This window comes from Pleurodeles waltl, chromosome 5, assembly GCF_031143425.1.
Source record: "Pleurodeles waltl isolate 20211129_DDA chromosome 5, aPleWal1.hap1.20221129, whole genome shotgun sequence".
In the NCBI taxonomy this organism is placed as follows: domain Eukaryota; kingdom Metazoa; phylum Chordata; class Amphibia; order Caudata; family Salamandridae; genus Pleurodeles; species Pleurodeles waltl.
The window spans coordinates 1,867,004,728-1,867,018,585 of record NC_090444.1 but is presented as its reverse complement, the minus strand read 5'-3'; the positions used below and the strand labels follow the sequence as shown (position 1 = coordinate 1,867,018,585).

At 62.8% G+C, this 13,858-nt stretch overlaps 1 protein-coding gene across 2 annotated transcripts in view; it reads right to left on the bottom strand.

Moving 5' to 3' along the window:
* Positions 1-12,873, bottom strand: part of LOC138296904 (cullin-9-like) — a 360,394-nt gene extending 347,521 nt beyond the window's left edge. The window contains exon 1 of one of the 2 annotated variants that reach the window (XM_069236417.1): positions 12,733-12,873. The gene's annotated coding sequence lies outside the window, so the exon portion shown is untranslated. The remainder of the gene's footprint in view (positions 1-12,732) is intronic. The other variant, XM_069236416.1, reaches the window with a different exon arrangement.
* Between the last annotated feature and the right edge of the window lie 985 nt (positions 12,874-13,858).

The window sequence follows — 13,858 nt, the reverse complement described above, 5'->3', positions numbered from 1 at the left end:
GTTGCAGAGATACTTGTGATGGGAGGAGGTGGAGAGAGGGGTCTGGTGATACCTGTGGTGGGAGGGGTCAGGTGGTACTCGTGATGGGAGGCGGTGGAGAGAGGGGTCTGGTGATACCTGTGGTAGGGGGGAGAGGGGTCAGGTGAGGGTCTGGTGATACCTGTGGTGGGAGGGGTCAGGTGAGGGTCTGGTGATACCTGTGGTGGGAGGGGTCAGGTGAGGGTCTGGTGATACCTGTGGTGGGAGGGGTCAGGTGAGGGTCTGGTGATACCTGTGGTGGGAGGGGTCAGGTGATACCTGTGGTGGGAGGGGTCAGGTGAGGGTCTGGTGATACCTGTGGTGGGAGGGGGGTCAGGTGAGGGTCTGGTGATACCTGTGGTGGGAGGGGTCAGGTGAGGGTCTGGTGATACCTGTGGTGGGAGGGGTCAGGTGAGGGTCAGGTGATACCTGTGGTGGGAGGGGTCAGGTGAGGGTCTGGTGATACCTGTGGTGGGAGGGGTCAGGTGAGGGTCTGGTGATACCTGTGGTGGGAGGGGTCAGGTGAGGGTCTGGTGATACCTGTGGTGGGAGGGGTCAGGTGAGGGTCTGGTGATACCTGTGGTGGGAGGGGTCAGGTGAGGGTCTGGTGATACCTGTGGTGGGAGGGGTCAGGGGAGGGTCTGGTGATACGTGTGGTGGGAGGGGTCAGGTGAGGGTCTGGTGATACCTGTGGTAGGGGGGAGAGGGGTCAGGTGAGGGTCTGGTGATACCTGTGGTGGGAGAGGGGTCAGGAGAGGGTCTGGTGATACCTGTGGTGGGAGAGGGGTCAGGTGAGGGTCTGGTGATACCTGTGGTGGGAGGGGTCAGGTGAGGGTCTGGTGATACCTGTGGTGGGAGGGGTCAGGTGAGGGTCTGGTGATACCTGTGGTGGGAGGGGTCAGGTGAGGGTCTGGTGATACCTGTGGTGGGAGGGGTCAGGTGAGGGTCTGGTGATACCTGTGGTAGGGGGGAGAGGGGTCAGGTGAGGGTCTGGTGATACCTGTGGTGGGAGGGGTCAGGTGAGGGTCTGGTGATACCTGTGGTGGGAGGGGTCAGGTGAGGGTCTGGTGATACCTGTGGTGGGAGGGGTCAGGTGAGGGTCTGGTGATACCTGTGGTGGGAGGGGTCAGGTGAGGGTCTGGTGATACCTGTGGTAGGGGGGAGAGGGGTCAGGTGAGGGTCTGGTGATACCTGTGGTGGGAGGGGTCAGGTGAGGGTCTGGTGATACCTGTGGTGGGAGGGGTCAGGTGAGGGTCTGGTGATACCTGTGGTGGGAGGGGTCAGGTGAGGGTCTGGTGATACCTGTGGTGGGAGGGGGTCAGGTGATACCTGTGGTGGGAGGGGTCAGGTGAGGGTCTGGTGATACCTGTGGTGGGAGGGGTCAGGTGATACCTGTGGTGGGAGGGGTCAGGTGATACCTGTGGTGGGAGGGGTCAGGTGAGGGTCTGGTGATACCTGTGGTGGGAGGGGTCAGGGGGAGGGTCTGGTGATACCTGTGGTGGGAGGGGTCAGGGGAGGGTCTGGTGATACCTGTGGTGGGAGGGGTCAGGTGAGGGTCTGGTGATACCTGTGGTGGGAGGGGTCAGGTGAGGGTCTGGTGATACCTGTGGTGGGAGAGGGGTCAGGTGAGGGTCTGGTGATACCTGTGGTGGGAGGGGTCAGGGGAGGGTCTGGTGATACCTGTGGTGGGAGGGGTCAGGGGAGGGTCTGGTGATACCTGTGGTGGGAGGGGTCAGGGGAGGGTCTGGTGATACCTGTGGTGGGAGGGGTCAGGGGAGGGTCTGGTGATACCTGTGGTGGGAGGGGTCAGGGGAGGGTCTGGTGATACCTGTGGTGGGAGGGGTCAGGGGAGGGTCTGGTGATACCTGTGGTGGGAGGGGTCAGGGGAGGGTCTGGTGATACCTGTGGTGGGAGGGGTCAGGGGAGGGTCTGGTGATACCTGTGGTGGGAGGGGTCAGGGGAGGGTCTGTGAATACCTGTGGTGGGAGGGGTCAGGGGAGGGTCTGGTGATACCTGTGGTGGGAGGGGTCAGGGGAGGGTCTGGTGATACCTGTGGTGGGAGGGGTCAGGGGAGGGTCTGGTGATACCTGTGGTGGGAGGGGTCAGGGGAGGGTCTGGTGATACCTTTGGTAGGGGGGAGAGGGGTCTGGTGATACCTTTGGTAGGGGGGAGAGGGGTCAGGTGAGGGTCTGGTGATACCTGTGGTGGGAGGGGTCAGGTGAGGGTCTGGTGATACCTGTGGTGGGAGGGGTCAGGTGAGGGTCTGGTGATACCTGTGGTAGGGGGGAGAGGGGTCAGGTGAGGGTCTGGTGATACCTGTGGTGGGAGGGGTCAGGTGAGGGTCTGGTGATACCTGTGGTAGGGGGGAGAGGGGTCAGGTGAGGGTCTGGTGATACCTGTGGTGGGAGGGGTCAGGTGAGGGTCTGGTGATACCTGTGGTAGGGGGGAGAGGGGTCAGGTGAGGGTCTGGTGATACCTGTGGTGGGAGGGGTCAGGGGAGGGTCTGGTGATACCTGTGGTGGGAGGGGTCAGGGGAGGGTCTGGTGATACCTGTGGTGGGAGGGGTCAGGGGAGGGTCTGGTGATACCTGTGGTGGGAGGGGTCAGGGGAGGGTCTGGTGATACCTGTGGTGCGAGGGGTCAGGGGAGGGTCTGGTGATACCTGTGGTGGGAGGGGTCAGGGGAGGGTCTGGTGATACCTGTGGTGGGAGGGGTCAGGGGAGGGTCTGGTGATACCTGTGGTGGGAGTGGGTCAGGGGAGGGTCTGGTGATACCTGTGGTGGGAGGGGTCAGGTGAGGGTCTGGTGATACCTGTGGTGGGAGGAGTCGGGGGAGGGTCTGGTGATACCTGTGGTGGGAGGGGTCGGGGGAGGGTCTGGTGATACCTGTGGTGGGAGGGGTCAGGGGAGGGTCTGGTGATACCTGTGGTGGGAGGGGTCAGGTGAGGGTCTGGTGATACCTGTGGTGGGAGGGGTCAGGGGAGGGTCTGGTGATACCTGTGGTGGGAGGGGTCAGGTGAGGGTCTGGTGATACCTGTGGTGGGAGGGGTCAGGTGAGGGTCTGGTGATACCTGTGGTGGGAGGGGTCAGGTGAGGGTCTGGTGATACCTGTGGTGGGAGGGGTCTGGTGATACCTGTGGTGGGAGGGGTCAGGGGAGGGTCTGGTGATACCTGTGGTGGGAGGGGTCAGGGGAGGGTCTGGTGATACCTGTGGTGGGAGGGGTCAGGTGATACCTGTGGTGGGAGAGGGGTCAGGTGAGGGTCTGGTGATACCTGTGGTGGGAGAGGGGTCAGGTGAGGGTCTGGTGATACCTGTGGTGGGAGGGGTCAGGGGAGGGTCTGGTGATACCTGTGGTGGGAGGGGTCAGGGGAGGGTCTGGTGATACCTGTGGTGGGAGAGGGGTCAGGTGAGGGTCTGGTGATACCTGTGGTGGGAGGGGTCAGGGGAGGGTCTGGTGATACCTGTGGTGGGAGGGGTCAGGGGAGGGTCTGGTGATACCTGTGGTGGGAGGGGTCAGGGGAGGGTCTGGTGATACCTGTGGTGGGAGGGGTCAGGGGAGGGTCTGGTGATACCTGTGGTGGGAGGGGTCAGGGGAGGGTCTGGTGATACCTGTGGTGGGAGGGGTCAGGGGAGGGTCTGGTGATACCTGTGGTGGGAGGGGTCAGGGGAGGGTCTGGTGATACCTGTGGTGGGAGGGGTCAGGGGAGGGTCTGGTGATACCTGTGGTGGGAGGGGTCAGGGGAGGGTCTGGTGATACCTGTGGTGGGAGGGGTCAGGTGAGGGTCTGGTGATACCTGTGGTGGGAGAGGGGTCAGGTGAGGGTCTGGTGATACCTGTGGTGGGAGGGGTCAGGGGAGGGTCTGGTGATACCTGTGGTGGGAGGGGTCAGGTGATACCTGTGGTGGGAGGGGTCAGGTGAGGGTCTGGTGATACCTGTGGTGGGAGGGGTCAGGGGAGGGTCTGGTGATACCTGTGGTGGGAGGGGTCAGGGGAGGGTCTGGTGATACCTGTGGTGGGAGGGGTCAGGGGAGGGTCTGGTGATACCTGTGGTGGGAGGGGTCAGGGGAGGGTCTGGTGATACCTGTGGTGGGAGGGGTCAGGTGAGGGTCTGGTGATACCTGTGGAGGGAGGGGTCGGGTGAGGGTCTGGTGATACCTGTGGTGGGAGGGGTCAGGTGAGGGTCTGGTGATACCTGTGGTGGGAGGGGTCAGGGGAGGGTCTGGTGATACCTGTGGTAGGGGGGAGAGGGGTCAGGTGAGGGTCTGGTGATACCTGTGGTGGGAGGGGTCAGGTGAGGGTCTGGTGATACCTGTGGTGGGAGGGGTCAGGTGAGGGTCTGGTGATACCTGTGGTGGGAGGGGTCAGGTGAGGGTCTGGTGATACCTGTGGTAGGGGGGTCAGGTGAGGGTCTGGTGATACCTGTGGTGGGAGGGGTCAGGGGAGGGTCTGGTGATACCTGTGGTGGGAGGGGTCAGGTGAGGGTCTGGTGATACCTGTGGTGAGAGGGGTCAGGTGAGGGTCTGGTGATACCTGTGGTGGGAGGGGTCAGGTGAGGGTCTGGTGATACCTGTGGTGAGATGGGTCTGGTGATACCTGTGGTGGGAGGGGTCAGGGGAGGGTCTAGAGATACCTGTGGTGGGAGGGGTCAGGTGAGGGTCTGGTGATACCTGTGGTGAGAGGGGTCAGGTGAGGGTCTGGTGATACCTGTGGTGGGAGGGGTCAGGGGAGGGTCTGGTGATACCTGTGGTGGGAGGGGTCAGGTGAGGGTCTGGTGATACCTGTGGTGGGAGGGGTCAGGTGAGGGTCTGGTGATACCTGTGGTGGGAGGGGTCAGGTGAGGGTCTGGTGATACCTGTGGTGGGAGGGGTCAGGTGAGGGTCTGGTGATACCTGTGGTGGGAGGGGTCAGGTGAGGGTCTGGTGATACCTGTGGTGGGAGGGGTCAGGTGAGGGTCTGGTGATACCTGTGGTGAGAGGGGTCAGGTGAGGGTCTGGTGATACCTGTGGTGGGAGGGGTCAGGTGAGGGTCTGGTGATACCTGTGGTGAGAGGGGTCAGGTGAGGGTCTGGTGATACCTGTGGTGGGAGGGGTCAGGGGAGGGTCTGGTGATACCTGTGGTGAGAGGGGTCAGGTGAGGGTCTGGTGATACCTGTGGTGGGAGGGGTCAGGGGAGGGTCTGGTGATACCGGTGGTGGGAGGGGTCAGGGGAGGGTCTGGTGATACCTGTGGTGGGAGGGGTCAGGGGAGGGTCTGGTGATACCTGTGGTGGGAGGGGTCAGGGGAGGGTCTGGTGATACCTGTGGTGGGAGGGGTCAGGTGAGGGTCTGGTGATACCTGTGGTGGGAGGGGTCAGGTGAGGGTCTGGTGATACCTGTGGTGGGAGGGGTCAGGTGAGGGTCTGGTGATACCTGTGGTGGGAGGGGTCAGGTGAGGGTCTGGTGATACCTGTGGTAGGGGGGAGAGGGGTCAGGTGAGGGTCTGGTGATACCTGTGGTGGGAGGGGTCAGGTGAGGGTCTGGTGATACCTGTGGTGGGAGGGGTCAGGTGAGGGTCTGGTGATACCTGTGGTGGGAGGGGTCAGGTGAGGGTCTGGTGATACCTGTGGTGGGAGGGGTCAGGTGATACCTGTGGTGGGAGGGGTCAGGTGAGGGTCTGGTGATACCTGTGGTGGGAGGGGTCAGGTGATACCTGTGGTGGGAGGGGTCAGGTGAGGGTCTGGTGATACCTGTGGTGGGAGGGGTCAGGTGAGGGTCTGGTGATACCTGTGGTGGGAGGGGTCAGGGGAGGGTCTGGTGATACCTGTGGTGGGAGGGGTCAGGGGAGGGTCTGGTGATACCTGTGGTGGGAGGGGTCAGGTGAGGGTCTGGTGATACCTGTGGTGGGAGAGGGGTCAGGTGAGGGTCTGGTGATACCTGTGGTGGGAGGGGTCAGGGGACGGTCTGGTGATACCTGTGGTGGGAGGGGTCAGGGGAGGGTCTGGTGATACCTGTGGTGGGAGGGGTCAGGTGATACCTGTGGTGGGAGGGGTCAGGTGAGGGTCTGGTGATACCTGTGGTGGGAGGGGTCAGGGGAGGGTCTGGTGATACCTGTGGTGGGAGGGGTCAGGGGAGGGTCTGGTGATACCTGTGGTGGGAGGGGTCAGGGGAGGGTCTGGTGATACCTGTGGTGGGAGGGGTCAGGGGAGGGTCTGGTGATACCTGTGGTGGGAGGGGTCAGGGGAGGGTCTGGTGATACCTGTGGTGGGAGGGGTCGGGTGAGGGTCTGGTGATACCTGTGGTGGGAGGGGTCGGGTGAGGGTCTGGTGATACCTGTGGTGGGAGGGGTCAGGTGAGGGTCTGGTGATACCTGTGGTGGGAGGGGTCAGGGGAGGGTCTGGTGATACCTGTGGTGGGAGGGGTCAGGGGAGGGTCTGGTGATACCTGTGGTAGGGGGGAGAGGGGTCAGGTGAGGGTCTGGTGATACCTGTGGTGGGAGGGGTCAGGTGAGGGTCTGGTGATACCTGTGGTGGGAGGGGTCAGGTGAGGGTCTGGTGATACCTGTGGTGGGAGGGGTCAGGTGAGGGTCTGGTGATACCTGTGGTGGGAGGGGTCAGGTGAGGGTCTGGTGATACCTGTGGTAGGGGGGTCAGGTGAGGGTCTGGTGATACCTGTGGTGGGAGGGGTCAGGGGAGGGTCTGGTGATACCTGTGGTGGGAGGGGTCAGGTGAGGGTCTGGTGATACCTGTGGTGAGAGGGGTCAGGTGAGGGTCTGGTGATACCTGTGGTGGGAGGGGTCAGGTGAGGGTCTGGTGATACCTGTGGTGAGAGGGGTCTGGTGATACCTGTGGTGGGAGGGGTCAGGGGAGGGTCTGGTGATACCTGTGGTGGGAGGGGTCAGGTGAGGGTCTGGTGATACCTGTGGTGAGAGGGGTCAGGTGAGGGTCTGGTGATACCTGTGGTGGGAGGGGTCAGGTGAGGGTCTGGTGATACCTGTGGTGGGAGGGGTCAGGTGAGGGTCTGGTGATACCTGTGGTGAGAGGGGTCAGGTGAGGGTCTGGTGATACCTGTGGTGGGAGGGGTCAGGGGAGGGTCTGGTGATACCTGTGGTGGGAGGGGTCAGGGGAGGGTCTGGTGATACCTGTGGTGGGAGGGGTCAGGGGAGGGTCTGGTGATACCTGTGGTGGGAGGGGTCAGGGGAGGGTCTGGTGATACCTGTGGTGGGAGGGGTCAGGGGAGGGTCTGGTGATACCTGTGGTAGGGGGGTCAGGGGAGGGTCTGGTGATACCTGTGGTGGGAGGGGTCAGGTGAGGGTCTGGTGATACCTGTGGTGAGAGGGGTCTGGTGATACCTGTGGTGGGAGGGGTCAGGGGAGGGTCTGGTGATACCTGTGGTGGGAGGGGTCAGGTGAGGGTCTGGTGATACCTGTGGTGGGAGGGGTCAGGTGAGGGTCTGGTGATACCTGTGGTGGGAGGGGTCAGGTGAGGGTCTGGTGATACCTGTGGTGGGAGGGGTCAGGGGAGGGTCTGGTGATACCTGTGGTGGGAGGGGTCAGGGGAGGGTCTGGTGATACCTGTGGTGGGAGGGGTCAGGGGAGGGTCTGGTGATACCTGTGGTGGGAGGGGTCAGGTGAGGGTCTGGTGATACCTGTGGTGAGAGGGGTCTGGTGATACCTGTGGTGGGAGGGGTCAGGGGAGGGTCTGGTGATACCTGTGGTGGGAGGGGTCAGGTGAGGGTCTGGTGATACCTGTGGTGGGAGGGGTCAGGGGAGGGTCTGGTGATACCTGTGGTGGGAGGGGTCAGGGGAGGGTCTGGTGATACCTGTGGTGGGAGGGGTCAGGGGAGGGTCTGGTGATACCTGTGGTGGGAGGGGTCAGGGGAGGGTCTGGTGATACCTGTGGTGGGAGGGGTCAGGGGAGGGTCTGGTGATACCTGTGGTAGGGGGGTCAGGGGAGGGTCTGGTGATACCTGTGGTGGGAGGGGTCAGGTGAGGGTCTGGTGATACCTGTGGTGAGAGGGGTCTGGTGATACCTGTGGTGGGAGGGGTCAGGTGAGGGTCTGGTGATACCTGTGGTGGGAGGGGTCAGGTGAGGGTCTGGTGATACCTGTGGTGGGAGGGGTCAGGTGAGGGTCTGGTGATACCTGTGGTGGGAGGGGTCAGGTGAGGGTCTGGTGATACCTGTGGTGAGAGGGGTCAGGGGAGGGTCTGGTGATACCTGTGGTGAGAGGGGTCAGGGGAGGGTCTGGTGATACCTGTGGTGGGAGGGGTCAGGTGAGGGTCTGGTGATACCTGTGGTGGGAGGGGTCAGGTGAGGGTCTGGTGATACCTGTGGTGGGAGGGGTCAGGTGAGGGTCTGGTGATACCTGTGGTGGGAGGGGTCAGGTGAGGGTCTGGTGATACCTGTGGTGGGAGGGGTCAGGTGAGGGTCTGGTGATATCTGTGGTGGGAGGGGTCAGGGGAGGGTCTGGTGATACCTGTGGTGGGAGGGGTCAGGGGAGGGTCTGGTGATACCTGTGGTGGGAGGGGTCAGGGGAGGGTCTGGTGATACCTGTGGTGGGAGGGGTCAGGGGAGGGTCTGGTGATACCTGTGGTGGGAGGGGTCAGGGGAGGGTCTGGTGATACCTGTGGTGGGAGGGGTCAGGGGAGGGTCTGGTGATACCTGTGGTGGGAGGGGTCAGGGGAGGGTCTGGTGATACCTGTGGTGGGAGGGGTCAGGGGAGGGTCTGGTGATACCTGTGGTGGGAGGGGTCAGGGGAGGGTCTGGTGATACCTGTGGTGGGAGGGGTCAGGGGAGGGTCTGGTGATACCTGTGGTGGGAGGGGTCAGGTGAGGGTCTGGTGATACATGTGGTAGGGGGGTCAGGTGAGGGTCTGGTGATACCTGTGGTAGGGGGGTCAGGTGAGGGTCTGGTGATACATGTGGTGGGAGGGGTCAGGGGAGGGTCTGGTGATACCTGTGGTGGGAGGGGTCAGGGGAGGGTCTGGTGATACCTGTGGTGGGAGGGGTCAGGGGAGGGTCTGGTGATACCTGTGGTGGGAGGGGTCAGGGGAGGGTCTGGTGATACCTGTGGTGGGAGGGGTCAGGGGAGGGTCTGGTGATACCTGTGGTGGGAGGGGTCAGGTGAGGGTCTGGTGATACCTGTGGTGAGAGGGGTCTGGTGATACCTGTGGTGGGAGGGGTCAGGGGAGGGTCTGGTGATACCTGTGGTGGGAGGGGTCAGGGGAGGGTCTGGTGATACCTGTGGTAGGGGGGTCAGGGGAGGGTCTGGTGATACCTGTGGTGGGAGGGGTCAGGTGAGGGTCTGGTGATACCTGTGGTGAGAGGGGTCTGGTGATACCTGTGGTGGGAGGGGTCAGGGGAGGGTCTGGTGATACCTGTGGTGGGAGGGGTCAGGTGAGGGTCTGGTGATACCTGTGGTGGGAGGGGTCAGGTGAGGGTCTGGTGATACCTGTGGTGGGAGGGGTCAGGTGAGGGTCTGGTGATACCTGTGGTGGGAGGGGTCAGGGGAGGGTCTGGTGATACCTGTGGTGGGAGGGGTCAGGGGAGGGTCTGGTGATACCTGTGGTGGGAGGGGTCAGGGGAGGGTCTGGTGATACCTGTGGTGGGAGGGGTCAGGGGAGGGTCTGGTGATACCTGTGGTGGGAGGGGTCAGGTGAGGGTCTGGTGATACCTGTGGTGAGAGGGGTCTGGTGATACCTGTGGTGGGAGGGGTCAGGGGAGGGTCTGGTGATACCTGTGGTGGGAGGGGTCAGGTGAGGGTCTGGTGATACCTGTGGTGGGAGGGGTCAGGGGAGGGTCTGGTGATACGTGTGGTGGGAGGGGTCAGGGGAGGGTCTGGTGATACCTGTGGTGGGAGGGGTCAGGGGAGGGTCTGGTGATACCTGTGGTGGGAGGGGTCAGGGGAGGGTCTGGTGATACCTGTGGTGGGAGGGGTCAGGGGAGGGTCTGGTGATACCTGTGGTAGGGGGGTCAGGGGAGGGTCTGGTGATACCTGTGGTGGGAGGGGTCAGGTGAGGGTCTGGTGATACCTGTGGTGAGAGGGGTCTGGTGATACCTGTGGTGGGAGGGGTCAGGGGAGGGTCTGGTGATACCTGTGGTGGGAGGGGTCAGGTGAGGGTCTGGTGATACCTGTGGTGGGAGGGGTCAGGTGAGGGTCTGGTGATACCTGTGGTGGGAGGGGTCAGGTGAGGGTCTGGTGATACCTGTGGTGGGAGGGGTCAGGGGAGGGTCTGGTGATACCTGTGGTGAGAGGGGTCAGGGGAGGGTCTGGTGATACCTGTGGTGGGAGGGGTCAGGGGAGGGTCTGGTGATACCTGTGGTGGGAGGGGTCAGGTGAGGGTCTGGTGATACCTGTGGTGGGAGGGGTCAGGTGAGGGTCTGGTGATACCTGTGGTGGGAGGGGTCAGGTGAGGGTCTGGTGATACCTGTGGTGGGAGGGGTCAGGGGAGGGTCTGGTGATACCTGTGGTGGGAGGGGTCAGGGGAGGGTCTGGTGATACCTGTGGTGGGAGGGGTCAGGGGAGGGTCTGGTGATACCTGTGGTGGGAGGGGTCAGGGGAGGGTCTGGTGATACCTGTGGTGGGAGGGGTCAGGGGAGGGTCTGGTGATACCTGTGGTGGGAGGGGTCAGGGGAGGGTCTGGTGATACCTGTGGTGGGAGGGGTCAGGGGAGGGTCTGGTGATACCTGTGGTGGGAGGGGTCAGGGGAGGGTCTGGTGATACCTGTGGTGGGAGGGGTCAGGTGAGGGTCTGGTGATACATGTGGTAGGGGGGTCAGGTGAGGGTCTGGTGATACCTGTGGTAGGGGGGTCAGGTGAGGGTCTGGTGATACATGTGGTGGGAGGGGTCAGGGGAGGGTCTGGTGATACCTGTGGTGGGAGGGGTCAGGTGAGGGTCTGGTGATACCTGTGGTGGGAGGGGTCAGGTGAGGGTCTGGTGATACCTGTGGTGGGAGGGGTCAGGGGAGGGTCTGGTGATACCTGTGGTGAGAGGGGTCTGGTGATACCTGTGGTGGGAGGGGTCAGGGGAGGGTCTGGTGATACCTGTGGTGGGAGGGGTCAGGGGAGGGTCTGGTGATACCTGTGGTGGGAGGGGTCAGGGGAGGGTCTGGTGATACCTGTGGTGGGAGGGGTCAGGGGAGGGTCTGGTGATACCTGTGGTGGGAGGGGTCAGGGGAGGGTCTGGTGATACCTGTGGTGGGAGGGGTCAGGGGAGGGTCTGGTGATACCTGTGGTGAGAGGGGTCTGGTGATACCTGTGGTGGGAGGGGTCAGGGGAGGGTCTGGTGATACCTGTGGTGGGAGGGGTCAGGGGAGGGTCTGGTGATACCTGTGGTGGGAGGGGTCAGGGGAGGGTCTGGTGATACCTGTGGTGGGAGGGGTCAGGGGAGGGTCTGGTGATACCTGTGGTGGGAGGGGTCAGGGGAGGGTCTGGTGATACCTGTGGTGGGAGGGGTCAGGGGAGGGTCTGGTGATACCTGTGGTGGGAGGGGTCAGGGGAGGGTCTGGTGATACCTGTGGTGGGAGGGGTCAGGGGAGGGTCTGTGAATACCTGTGGTGGGAGGGGTCAGGGGAGGGTCTGGTGATACCTGTGGTGGGAGGGGTCAGGGGAGGGTCTGGTGATACCTGTGGTGGGAGGGGTCAGGGGAGGGTCTGGTGATACCTGTGGTGGGAGGGGTCAGGGGAGGGTCTGGTGATACCTTTGGTAGGGGGGAGAGGGGTCTGGTGATACCTTTGGTAGGGGGGAGAGGGGTCAGGTGAGGGTCTGGTGATACCTGTGGTGGGAGGGGTCAGGTGAGGGTCTGGTGATACCTGTGGTGGGAGGGGTCAGGTGAGGGTCTGGTGATACCTGTGGTAGGGGGGAGAGGGGTCAGGTGAGGGTCTGGTGATACCTGTGGTGGGAGGGGTCAGGTGAGGGTCTGGTGATACCTGTGGTAGGGGGGAGAGGGGTCAGGTGAGGGTCTGGTGATACCTGTGGTGGGAGGGGTCAGGTGAGGGTCTGGTGATACCTGTGGTAGGGGGGAGAGGGGTCAGGTGAGGGTCTGGTGATACCTGTGGTGGGAGGGGTCAGGGGAGGGTCTGGTGATACCTGTGGTGGGAGGGGTCAGGGGAGGGTCTGGTGATACCTGTGGTGGGAGGGGTCAGGTGAGGGTCTGGTGATACCTGTGGTGGGAGGGGTCAGGTGAGGGTCTGGTGATACCTGTGGTGGGAGGGGTCAGGTGAGGGTCTGGTGATACCTGTGGTGGGAGGGGTCAGGGGAGGGTCTGGTGATACCTGTGGTGGGAGGGGTCAGGGGAGGGTCTGGTGATACCTGTGGTGGGAGGGGTCAGGGGAGGGTCTGGTGATACCTGTGGTGGGAGGGGTCAGGTGAGGGTCTGGTGATACCTGTGGTGGGAGGGGTCAGGGGAGGGTCTGGTGATACATGTGGTGGGAGGGGTCAGGTGAGGGTCTGGTGATACCTGTGGTGGGAGGGGTCAGGGGAGGGTCTGGTGATACATGTGGTAGGGGGGTCAGGTGAGGGTCTGGTGATACCTGTGGTAGGGGGGTCAGGTGAGGGTCTGGTGATACCGGTGGTGGTGGGGGCTTGAATGGGGTGACATGATGTTGGCGGAAATGTAGTGACGATGTGTGGGGGGCAGACACGGGGTGACACGACGTGGGGGTGACACAGGGAGCACTCCGGTGACAGCCGCAGCCCCTCCGGCCGGGGCGCGGGCGGCTCCATCCCCTCGGCTCCGCCCTTACCTCCTGCGGGTCTCCCCGCTCCGCCGCCTCCTCCCGGGCCCCGGACGCCGCTCCCGAGCTCCTCTCCCCGCCCTCGGCCTACACCCGGCCGGGCCTGTCAAACTCTCCGGCGCGCGCTCACTTCCGGGTGCGGGCGCATGCGCACTCCGCAGCCCAGCGACCCGCGGCGGCGCCGGGCGTTAGAGGAAGGAACCCTGACGGCGGCGCGACGTCTCGTGGAACGCACGCATCACGCGGCCATACGGCCACGGCGTGATGGACACAAAGGAAGGACTACGTTCCGCAGCGCGTGCTGCCCTCGAGCTGATTGATTGTAGAGTCTAATAAACGTGATTGGGAACAAAGAATAAAATCTGCTTTAATATCTTTATTTTTTTAGCAAAAATATTTTTGGAAAATTACATCATCAGATGCAGGAAATATTAAATCAAATCAAATCAAAAACATTTATAAAGCGCGCTACTCACCCGTGAGGGTCTCAAGGCGCTAGGGGGAGGGGGTCACTGCTGCTCGAAGAGCCAGGTCTTGAGCTGCCTCCGGAATGCGGAGTGGTCCTGGGTGATTCTGAGGTTGGTGGGGAGGGAGTTCCATGTCTTGGCCGCCAGGTAGGAAAAGGACCTCCCACCCGCCGTGGTGCGGCGGATGCGAGGGACGGCGGCGAGTGCGAGGTTGGCGGAGCGAAGATGACGGGTGGGTGTGTAGAAACTGAGGCGGCGGTTGAGGTATTCGGGTCCCTTGTTGTGGAGGGCTTTGTGTGCGTGGGTGAGGAGCCGGAAGGTGATCCTTTTGCTGACTGGGAGCCAGTGCAGGTGTCTCAGGTGGGCGGAGATGTGGCTGTTGCGGGGTATGTCGAGGACGAGGCGGGCGGAGGCGTTTTGTATTCGCTGAAGACGTTTCTGAAGTTTTGCGGTGATTACTGCGTATAGGATGTTTCCGTAGTCCAGGCGGCTCGTGACGAGGGCGTGGGTCACAGTTTTTCTGGTGTCAGCGGGGATCCAGCGGAAGATCTTTTGGAGCATGCAGAGAGTGAGGAAGCAGGAAAACGATACGGCGTTGACTTGTTTGGTCATGGTGAGAAGTGGGTCCAGGATGAATCCGAGGTTGCGTGCATGGTCTGAGGGGGTAG